This window comes from Syngnathus acus, chromosome 3 (assembly GCF_901709675.1).
Source record: "Syngnathus acus chromosome 3, fSynAcu1.2, whole genome shotgun sequence".
NCBI lineage: Eukaryota > Metazoa > Chordata > Actinopteri > Syngnathiformes > Syngnathidae > Syngnathus > Syngnathus acus.
This window is the reverse complement of record NC_051089.1, coordinates 17144982-17155509: the sequence shown is the minus strand read 5'-3', so window position 1 is coordinate 17155509 and position 10528 is coordinate 17144982. Positions and strand designations below refer to the sequence as shown.

The 10528-nt window shown below is 41.7% G+C and overlaps 1 non-coding gene across 1 annotated transcript; it reads left to right on the top strand.

Moving 5' to 3' along the window:
* The first annotated feature begins 548 nt into the window (after positions 1-548).
* On the top strand, positions 549-713 carry LOC119121150. The gene has a single exon (XR_005097636.1). It is a non-coding gene; the product is annotated as a U1 spliceosomal RNA (small nuclear RNA).
* Positions 714-10528: the final 9815 nt, after the last annotated feature.

Sequence of the window (10528 nt, the reverse complement as noted above, 5' to 3'; positions counted from 1 at the left end):
TTAAATTGCTTTTTGGAACAGGGAGATGGGATTCAGTGCTTGCTCTGCCCACTCTGTGCATCAACCCAGTAATTCAGTATATCAGGGACTTGTGCACCTTCCTATGTTGGTCAATTGAAATGCAAATTCAATAAAACGCAGCTAGGACCATTCGGATGCTCTTTGACTCATGAGCACTGCTCAATTTTTCATGGCGGGCTTGGGAGAAGAAAACAAGGCGTTCAGGTCAGCCAGACGGACATTTGGCTGACAAACATCTGCTCTACTGCTCACGAGTTCCAGTGAGTCAAACCCAGGTTGCGACCATCACCAGAGGCTTGTCGCATTAGCTTATTCGGCGGTTGCATGCTCCACCGTTGCGCCTGTGACCTCTTATGCCCAGTGAGTAGTACACACGCGCACGCACGCACACACACGCACACAAACACACACACACACACACATTTTTAATCCACTAGTACCATCACTCACATCATTCGCTAGTTTACAAATGTCACTGTCATGTAACAGAGAGGATGTAAAATAAGTGGTCGTGTGCCCAGGCATAAGACCTAACCTGGCAGGAGTGACACTGTGATCACGAAGGTGGTTCACCCAGGGTGAAATGTGCCCATTGCACTGACGGTCACATTGACCCCTGCGAATTCTCCAAATGCGGGAATCTCGACTGCGTAATTTTTGAGAGTGGGGAACTGCGTCCGCGCTCTCCCTGATTTGATTGTTAAATATTGAGAGTCCTGAACCAAGTGAGACACAAACGCTTGCAAATCTTGTTTCAGGGCCGTAGCAGGCACTTGGCATCTGCATCTTAAATTGAAGTTGAGGATTCTAGGTAGTGTGGCAGAGCGGTTTAAAGCACTGAATTAAGGCTCCAGTCTCTCATGAGGAGACCGGTGAAAGAAGGCACACATATTCAATGTGAAACGTAATTGACGATGCGTCAACTTCTATGTGCAACGATCGACGTGTAGACAGTCTGAACGCCACAATAAAGAGTAACACTTGAAAGAAGTTTGGAGGCTGATGAACAATAGGAAACAATGAGCTCCAGATAGCAGAAAATGCTATCAATCAATCTCTGGGCCATGCAACAGCAACAGCAGCCCTATTACACCATGCCAACCCGTGAGAATAAGTACCCCCTCGCATTTTCAAATTACTAGACATCAACTGTTTCTAGCCAATGGTGATTCCTTGCGATTCGGAAGTAGCCTCTCCCAGGGAGTAATTCAGTGTTGAACCACCACTGGTGCCCAGACAAAACTACACAACGCCATGTCTGTGTTTTGTAGCGGATTTCAGATGCAGAAGATGGTTAAGAGAGAATGGCTCAAAACCATCAGGTTTGCTGAAGTCATTTTGTATCTACGGTCAGCGGGCAACCATGACGGCCATGGCTTCATAGAATAATAAAAACTATTATATTATATTATATTTATGACAAAGTCCTTAAAGCAGCATTCTTGAGTCTACCATGGACTCGTGACTGGTATTAAAAACTGTACACTTCAGACTGTCTTCAATTGGTGTTCCCACTCTGTGGCAAATATGGAGTGGGTGTTTACTTCCTTTACTTAAAATTTTACGCAGCAACAAACGGTTCCCTGGTTACAACGAATTTGGCGGTCTGCACCTCTAATAGAGCAATGAAACACCTAAAAGCATTGCATTCATGAATTTAATTGTGGACATTTTCTCCAACAGCTAAATGTTATTGGTGTGAGATCAAAAGCAAGTGAACAAAAGTTGGTTTTATTGTTTCTTTCCTCCTGTAAGACACGAGTCCCAAAACAGCGGCTCTAATTGCTCAGCAGGTAAGTCACTCATTCTCTGGCCCTCTTGAACTCTGCTAAGTCTACAACAGGTCATACTGCCACGTACGCCAACGTGGTGGGTACGCGTACATTGAGCAAGCGTGGACAGAGGTGTAATTTCCCTTCCTGATTTGTTCTCCGCCAAACACACAAATCAAGCGGGACGCCATGCCACCAAAAAAGAACACGGCACAGATGGAGGAGATTGATGATATTAAAAGAGCGCTGGATATGCTAACGGAAGAAGTTTCTGTTGTTAGACAACAGCAGAAAACCATCATGAGGCTGGTGGAGGAAATAAAAGCCTTGAGACTACAAATCATCGGATTAACTTGCAGGAGAATCAGGTGGCCGATCTGGAGCAATACACCAGAATGAACAACATCATTATCACCGGCTTTGAAACATAATCCCGTACATATGCACGAGCAGTGGAACCAAAAGGAGCCCAGTGAGGAGGACGCGACATTTGTTGAACTCCAGGTGATCGACTTTCTCAGCTCAAAAGGAATTGAGTTAGACAGTCACACAGCCAGGGCAACTAAGGAGTGGCTCCGTAGGGTTAGGGTAGGTTTCTGCACCAAATATTAAGCTCTGTTTTTCTGATGTATGCTTCCTCCTACTCCTTTACGAGCATTCTTTGTTGTGTATTTTTTTTTTCAGGTTTTTTTTTTTTTTGAGGCTCGGTCCTCCAGGGCCAGTTTGAGTGCTGGTTCTTCCTCAGGTAGCCTCCATGGAGAGTATAAACCGTGTCAAATTTGGACAGGGGGAAACAAATTAATAGGCTACGTCCTTCAATGCCGAATACTAATACGAATACCAATACCACGAGTCCGGTGGGCGTGTCGAGTAATGTCAAGTGCATTACTCTAGTACTATTTCCAATCTGCACGTTTACCTTGCACAGCCCCCCAAATAATTTTTGCAAAGGTAATTCATAAACCAAAGACGTGCCTACTACCTCACTTGGATATTTGTTCTCGTTCAAGTTTACCGGACTACATTCCTCCTTTTTCACCTTCACACCTGCGATGCACATATCAAAAGCCTATTTTTGTCACAGAAAGTGAAACTAGATATTTAAAATGCATTGGACCATACAAATAGCTTCGCCCAAGAAAATCCAGTTTAGCCTTTTTGGCGTCAGCATATCAGCATTCGCATATCAGATGATACTTTTGTTTCTGTTTTTGAGAAGCCTGTTATTTATTTAACATTACTTCCTTGTGGTGAGTCTACTCTGAATACATTTGTATTTAACAAACCACCACTTTCAGTTAAAAGAAATTACAAAACTAAGAGTAGTAGTCATAAATTAATATGAAACCTAAACACTGCAAGAGACAATAATAATGTATGTACAGCAGTCTAATACCCACTGTAAAGTTTTAATAAAATTTCAGTTTCCCCATTTCACCACACAATAAATCAGGTATGTCAGCAATAAAGAAGAGTATAAAGTGTAAAATAGTTCTGTTTTTTAGATACTCCTTGGTTTTCTAAAGGTTGTCAAGTGGCATGGTGGTACAAGATGGTGTAAAATTGGGTATCGAATTTGGCCCAGGCACATTGGTTATCCCAAAACATGTAGTAGTTCGAATATTTCACCAGGACATGGTGTTAAAGCTTGACATAGGGTGACCTGATGGAAACTAACAAATCTAATAAATTAAATTGTTAGCAATTGGGAGACCACGACCTGTTCAAACACGTAGCAATGCACAATTTTGGAATATGAGTTTGCTATGCCATAATTGTAAGATGTAACAGCTTGAGCAATATCAATATATATGTTTAAGTTAGAAGAACCCATTATTATGGTTAAGTATGATTATGTGTTGAGATTAATCTTTACTAGACAAGATATATGTTATTAATGTTGCAATGTTTTGTCCAACATGTATTTAACATTGGTGTTCCATCCATACCTGAATGTATTAAGTTGAGAGGAGACAACAAGGGCTAATAGTGAAAGAACGAGCAAAACAGGAAACTTGCATTAACTTGCAGGAGAATCAGGTGGCCGATCTGGAGCAATACACCAGAATGAACGACATCATTATCACCGGCTTTGAAACATAACCCCGTTCATATGCACGAGCAGTGGAACCAAGAGGAGCCGAGTGAGGAGGACGCGACATCTGTTGAACTCCAGGTGATTGACTTTCTCAGCTCAAAAGGAATTGAGTTAGACAGTCACACACCCAGGGCAACTAAGGAGTGGCTCCGTAGGAAACATCTCATGGTCCTGGAGTGGCCTAGCCAGTCTCCAGAACTGAATCCAATAGAGAATCATTGGAGGGAGTTTAAAGTCCGTGTGGCCCAGCGACAGCCCCAAAACCTGAAGGCTCTGGAGGAGATCTGTATGGAGGAGTGGGCCAAAATCCCTGCTGCAGTGTGTGCAAACCTGGTCAAGAACTACAGGAAACGTCTGATCTCTGTAATTGCAAACAAAAGTTTCTGCACCAAATATTAAGTTCTGTTTTTCTGATGTATGCTTCCTCCTACTCCTTTCCGAGCATTCTTTGTTGTGAATTCTCTTTTCAGTTTTTTTTTTTTTAGGCTGGGTCCTCCAGGACCGGTTTGAGTGCTGGTTCTTCCTCAGGTAGCCTCCATGGACAGTATAAACTGTGTCAAATTTGGACAGGGGGAAACAAATTAATAGGCTACGTCCTTCAATGCCGAATACTAGGGGTGTAACGATTCATCGATACACATCGATTAATCGATATAATGCTCTACGATTTATTGGCATCGATGCTAAACGTAAACATCGATTTATATCGCCGTGTTTGACCTCGGACATTAGACGCGACTTTATTTTGAAATCCAGTTCATTGTTGCTTGCTTCCTCTTTCCGGGAGCAGTACGCGGCGTGTTGTGTTGTGAGCAGAGCAGGCACGTGAAAGGGGAGCCGACAACTACGCGGCTCCTGGGCTGGTGCTATGGCTAGTGTCCAAGAAGACGAGGAAATTCGCTCCCCTTTGGGCTTCAAGTCATTCGTTTGGAAGCACTTTGGATTCCAAAGAAAAGATGCCTCAACGGACAATTAAAATTATTGTAAATAAATAGTTCAGTAATGCACTTTAAAGTTAATGGTATTACAAAAAAAGAAAGAATATTCATTTTTCTTTACTTATATGAGAAAAGATATAGGAATTTGATAAAGTTCAGTGTTAAAATAAGCACTTTGTATACTACAATACTCTTGTAATTTCCTAAATAAAGAGTTTGCAGTACCTTGTTGATTTTAAGTATGAATTGTTATAAATCAGGATATTGTTCTATATTTTTTATTTAAAAAAATATATATATATATCGATCGTGGAGCACTATATCGTGATGTATCGTGAATGAATCACAGCAGGCTTTAAGATATCGGCAAATATCGTATCGTGGTTCTTTGTATCGATATGATATCGTATCGTGACAAAACCCGCGATTTACACCCCTACCGAATACTAATACGAATACCAATACCACGAGTCCGGTGGGCGTGTCGAGCAATGTCAAGTGCATTACTCTAGTACTATTTCCAATCTGCACGTTTACCTTGCACAGCCCCCCAAATAATTTTTGCAAAGGTAATTCATAAACCAAAGACGTGCCTACTACCTCACTTGGATATTTGTTCTCGTTCAAGTTTACCGGACTACATTCCTCCTTTTTCACCTTCACACCTGCGATGCACATATCAAAAGCCTATTTTTGTCACAGAAAGTGAAACTAGATATTTAAAATGCATTGGACCATACAAATAGCTTCGCCCAAGAAAATCCAGTTTAGCCTTTTTGGCGTCAGCATATCAGCATTCGCATATCAGATGATACTTTTGTTTCTGTTTTTGAGAAGCCTGTTATTTATTTAACATTACTTCCTTGTGGTGAATCTACTCTGAATACATTTGTATTTAACACACCACCACTTTCAGTTCAAAGAAATTACAAAACTAAGAGTAGTAGTCATAAATTAAGATGAAACCTAAACACTGCAAGAGACAATAATAATGTATGTACAGCAGTCTAATACCCACTGTAAAGTTTTAATAAAATTTCAGTTTCCCCATTTCACCACACAATAAATCAGGTATGTCAGCAATAAAGAAGAGTATAAAGTGTAAAATAGTTCTGTTTTTTAGATGCTCCTTGGTTTTCTAAAGGTTGTCAAGTGGCATGGTGGTACAAGATGGTGTAAAATTGGGTATCGAATTTGGCCCAGGCACATTGGCTATCCCAAAACATGTAGTAGTTCAAAAATTTCACCAGGACATGGTGTTAAAGCTTGACATAGGGTGACTTGATGGAAACTAACAAATCTAATCAATTAAATTGTTAGCAATTGGGAGAACACGACCTGTTCAAACACGTAGCAACGCACAATTTCGGAATATGAGTTTGCTATGCCATAATTTTAAGATGTAACACCTTGAGCAATATCAATATATATGTTTAAGTTAGAATAGCCCAGGGGTGGGCAAACCTTTTGACTCGCGGGCCGAACTGGGTTCTAAATTTGGACCGGAGGGCCGAACCAGGAGCAGATGGACGTAGTGTTTGTGTGAAGTAATATAAGCGACCTGTAAAGGTCATTGCATAAAAGATTTTGGCCTTTTGTAGGTAGTAAAGCATGGATATTCCAAACAAGTTTTTTGAAAACAAATGCATTTATTAACAGCATTAAAAAAAAAAAAATCACTAAAAAACTGCTATCAGTGATTCTCATAAAATACGACACTATTATTATGAATAACAGTCTCCATCACTTCAGTGCCTGCAGGTCAGATTAATGAAAAATGTTTATCTTATGAGATCACATCAAACAGCAAACATTCTGACCAAATATATCATCTTGAAGAATCGGTGAAAGCATACATCCAAATAAAGTAATCAAAACGGCAACACGGTGAGGGGTATCTGAACATCAGAGCAGAGTTTTAACTCACAAACACCTGGTAACAGAGGTGAGGAAACGGGAAACACTTCCTTAAAGTAAGCCTTAAGAACTTTACAGGTTAAGATTAGTCGCAAACAGCATCCTGCATTGTTTGAAAATGAGAATGGTCGCTAGTTTCAATCCCTGCTATGTGTACAAATCATATTCAAAATGCATTTTTTTACAACAAACTTGAGAGCCTCCCCTTCATTTTCAGTGGGAACAGTGTTGTTGGTCTCCCTTTATTGCTAGTGCATCATAGTCTGGAGTAAAATTTGTTGTGGCAATTCTCAGGAGAGATCCGTTTACCTCGATCTGTGACGGGTTGATGTGGCTGAACGTCACGTCGCGTACGTCGAGCCAAATTGGCCACTCTTTTAACATTCGGCACTCACTTCTTTTCTTCGGGCCACTCATTTTAATGGAAGGATTCCAGGGGAAGGTTTGTGGGTGGCTTTAGCGTAAAACTGTATCTGAAAGCTCAGCGAGCGAATTACAAGAATGCTGTCGTCACAGCCCACGCTCTAAATTCGGGACTGATACAAATAGAGCGCGAGTGCGCCATGTCCGTACTACTGAGTACGTACGTACACGCACTTGTGAGTGTGCACCGAGCTTTCTGACACGGCTTCCGGTAGTAAATGCGCAGGCGAGCGGTTCCCCATCTACTGGGGAAACGCAGTCATTGCAGGCAAAATGACAAAAAAAAAAGTTTAATAATACAATTAATTCAGGGTTGGCGGGCCGGATTAAACGGTCCCGTGGGCCGGATGTGGCCCGCGGGCCGTAGTTTGCCCACCGCTGGAATAGCCCATTATTATGGTTAAGTATGATTATGTGTTAAGATTGATCTTTACTAGACAAGATATATGTTATTAATGTTGCAATGTTTTGTCCAACCTGTACTTAACATTGGTGTTCCATCCATACCTGGATGTATTAAATTGAGAGGAGACAACAAGGGCTAATAGTGAAAGAACGAGCAAAACAGGAAACAGCTGCATCCGGTGGCTGGGTACAGTACAAGAATGACTATGATAGGGAAATAAAGACATTTTAAAGTTCTAATTGCTGCATATAAAACCATGCTCAACATAGTTAATACGAAATAATTGATAACCGAATTAAGGATTAAGAAGAGACTTAATGAATAAGCAAGAAAAAGAATTACAAGTCGAAAAAAACAACACCCACTCAGAACAAAAGAGGAGACTAAAGGTCTAAAATCCTATTTGGTTGAACAAGTCGAGTGATCGGCTCTCCTTTGTTCCAAAATCTGAATTCTGTTTAAAAAAGAGGAAAGGTCTGGCCGTGAGGAGCGTAGCCAAAAAAGTAAAATTGGCGTCTTCCCCTTTCTGCCTGGAGCGGCTGTCTCCTCTGCCTTCCTCGAAGCTTAAAATTTGACAAAGTCCAATTCGAAGACTCTGGAAATTCATCTTAGTAGATTTTGGTTCAATCTCAAAAAGAATGAAACATCCATCTTCGTCTAAACGACGTTCTTTTACTCCGGGCAGTGTCACGGCCATCGCCCTGACAAGGAAGAAGCGCCCCGCTCTGTGTCCAGGCAACATATTTATAGGCTTCTGGCATTACCTCTTCGGAACATGTAGGTGAAAGGTCAGAATCCCTGCACCACTGGTTGTCTTGGCAACCTTGCTGAAAGCGGCAACCACTGTCTACCACCGGATGCAGCTGTTTCCTGTTTTGCTCGTTCTTTCACTATTAGCCCTTGATGTCTCCTCTCAACTTACCGTTTTTTTCCGTGTATAATACGCCCCCATGTATAATACGCACCCTAACAATGGCATGTTGATGCTGGAAAAAAGCCTGTACCCATGTATAATACGCACCCAATTTTTTTTTTTTTTTTTTTTTTTCCTTTTTTTTTTTAAGTCCCAATGATCGTCACACACGCAGGGAGGCAATGGGTCCCATTTTTATAGTCTTTGGTATGGTCTTAACTAGGCTGGATGTATTTTTTTTGTTGGCGTTGATTTCTCCGACTGCCCCTAAAGGCACCACCGCGATCAGATGAAAAGAGAGGAAAGTGACGTGCGGACATGTGAAAAAGGCGGCTCTGTATGGGAGAGACGTTGAAGAGGAATAATAACACCCTTGGAAACCAAAACTTGCCCCTCGTCCTGACTCGGAGCCGCAACAAATGTTTCGGATTTGTGTAGGGTACATTGTGACAGCAAACGAGCAGGTGATCGAGCAAGCGTCTGATACGAGAGCATTGCGTTCGTATGGAGCGTGTTTGAAGTGAACAGCAGAGACGAAAGGAACAAGGCAAAGTGTTGTGAAATAAAATATTACCTATAATACGCATTTTGTTATTTGCTGATTGTATTAAACTATCACATTCATTGTCAGTCAAGAAGAGAAGAGGACTATTATCCCTTCTTTGACGAAATGACCAGAGCACAGTACAAACACACTATTGTTCTTTCGGTATTTATTCAACCCACATTCTTTCACAACATGACAAGAAGAGAACAATACATAAATCAATACTCGTACCAGTACCATGATTTTCTTAAAAAAAAAAAAAAAAAAAAAAAAAATTAATTAAAAAAAAAAAAATTTAAAAAAAATTGTACCCATGTATAATGCGCACCCCAGATTTTAGGACAATAAATTAGTTAAATTTTGCGTATTATACACGGAAAAAAACGGTAATACATTCAGGTATGGATGGAACACCAATGTTAAATACAGGTTGGACAAAACATTGCAACATTAATAACATATATCTTGTCTAGTAAAGATCAATCATAACACATAATCATACTTAACCATAATAATGGGTTCTTCTAACTTAAACATATATGTTGATATTGCTCAAGCTGTTACATCTTAAAATTATGGCATAGCAAACTCATATTCCAAAATTGTGCGTTGCTACGTGTTTGAACAGGTCGTGTCCTCCCAATTGCTAACAATTTAATTTATTAGATTTGTTAGTTTCCATCAGGTCACCCCCATGTCAAGCTTTAACACCATCTCCTGGTGAAATTTTGGAACTACTACATGTTTCTGGATAGCCAATGTGCCTGGGCCAAATTGTTGTCGATGTTGTCGTTGACGCTGTCGTTGACGTTGTCGTTGTCGTTGACGTTGTCGTTGTAGTTGTCGTTGACGTTGACGTTGTCGTTGACGTTGTCGTTGAAGTTGTCGTTGACGTTGTCGTTGACGTTGTCGTTGACGTTGTCGGCCCCCTCAGTGATGGCTTGAAGAAGAAGCCGTCACCGGACCAATGTCCAAGGCAAGGTCCTCCGCGCCGAGGGGAGGGTCGCACAGCCACGACAGGAGCAGCATCGGGTCCCTCTACTCGGGTGTAGAAGTCTTTGGACACGGGACGATGAGCCAGGCTAACAGCCACACACCGGCCACACCGCCAGTGGGACATGAAGCATCGTGATCCGTCCAGGTGGCGCCAAGCCATGTGAACCAGAGGCCAGATGGTGCGACAGGATATCACTGTCTCAAAACGAGGACAACCCATGGTCTCGGTGGGCCATGGGACGTCTCGAGTTGCGTTGCTGAAGTCATCAGGTCAGAGTAGCCACCCCATCTAAGGCGCTCCACTCAGCCTGCTCTCCTTGCTTGACATCAGAGTCAAGCCATTTAAGGACGGCCGGGATGTGGGAAAGCCACAGCTCCCCACAACCGCCCTTCCGACCGTCCAGGCGAATTTTGACAGATTCAATCTACTAAGAATGCACCTGGGTGCATTCAAAACACGTATTTGTCGAAAACACATAGACGCACAATTTTAGAAC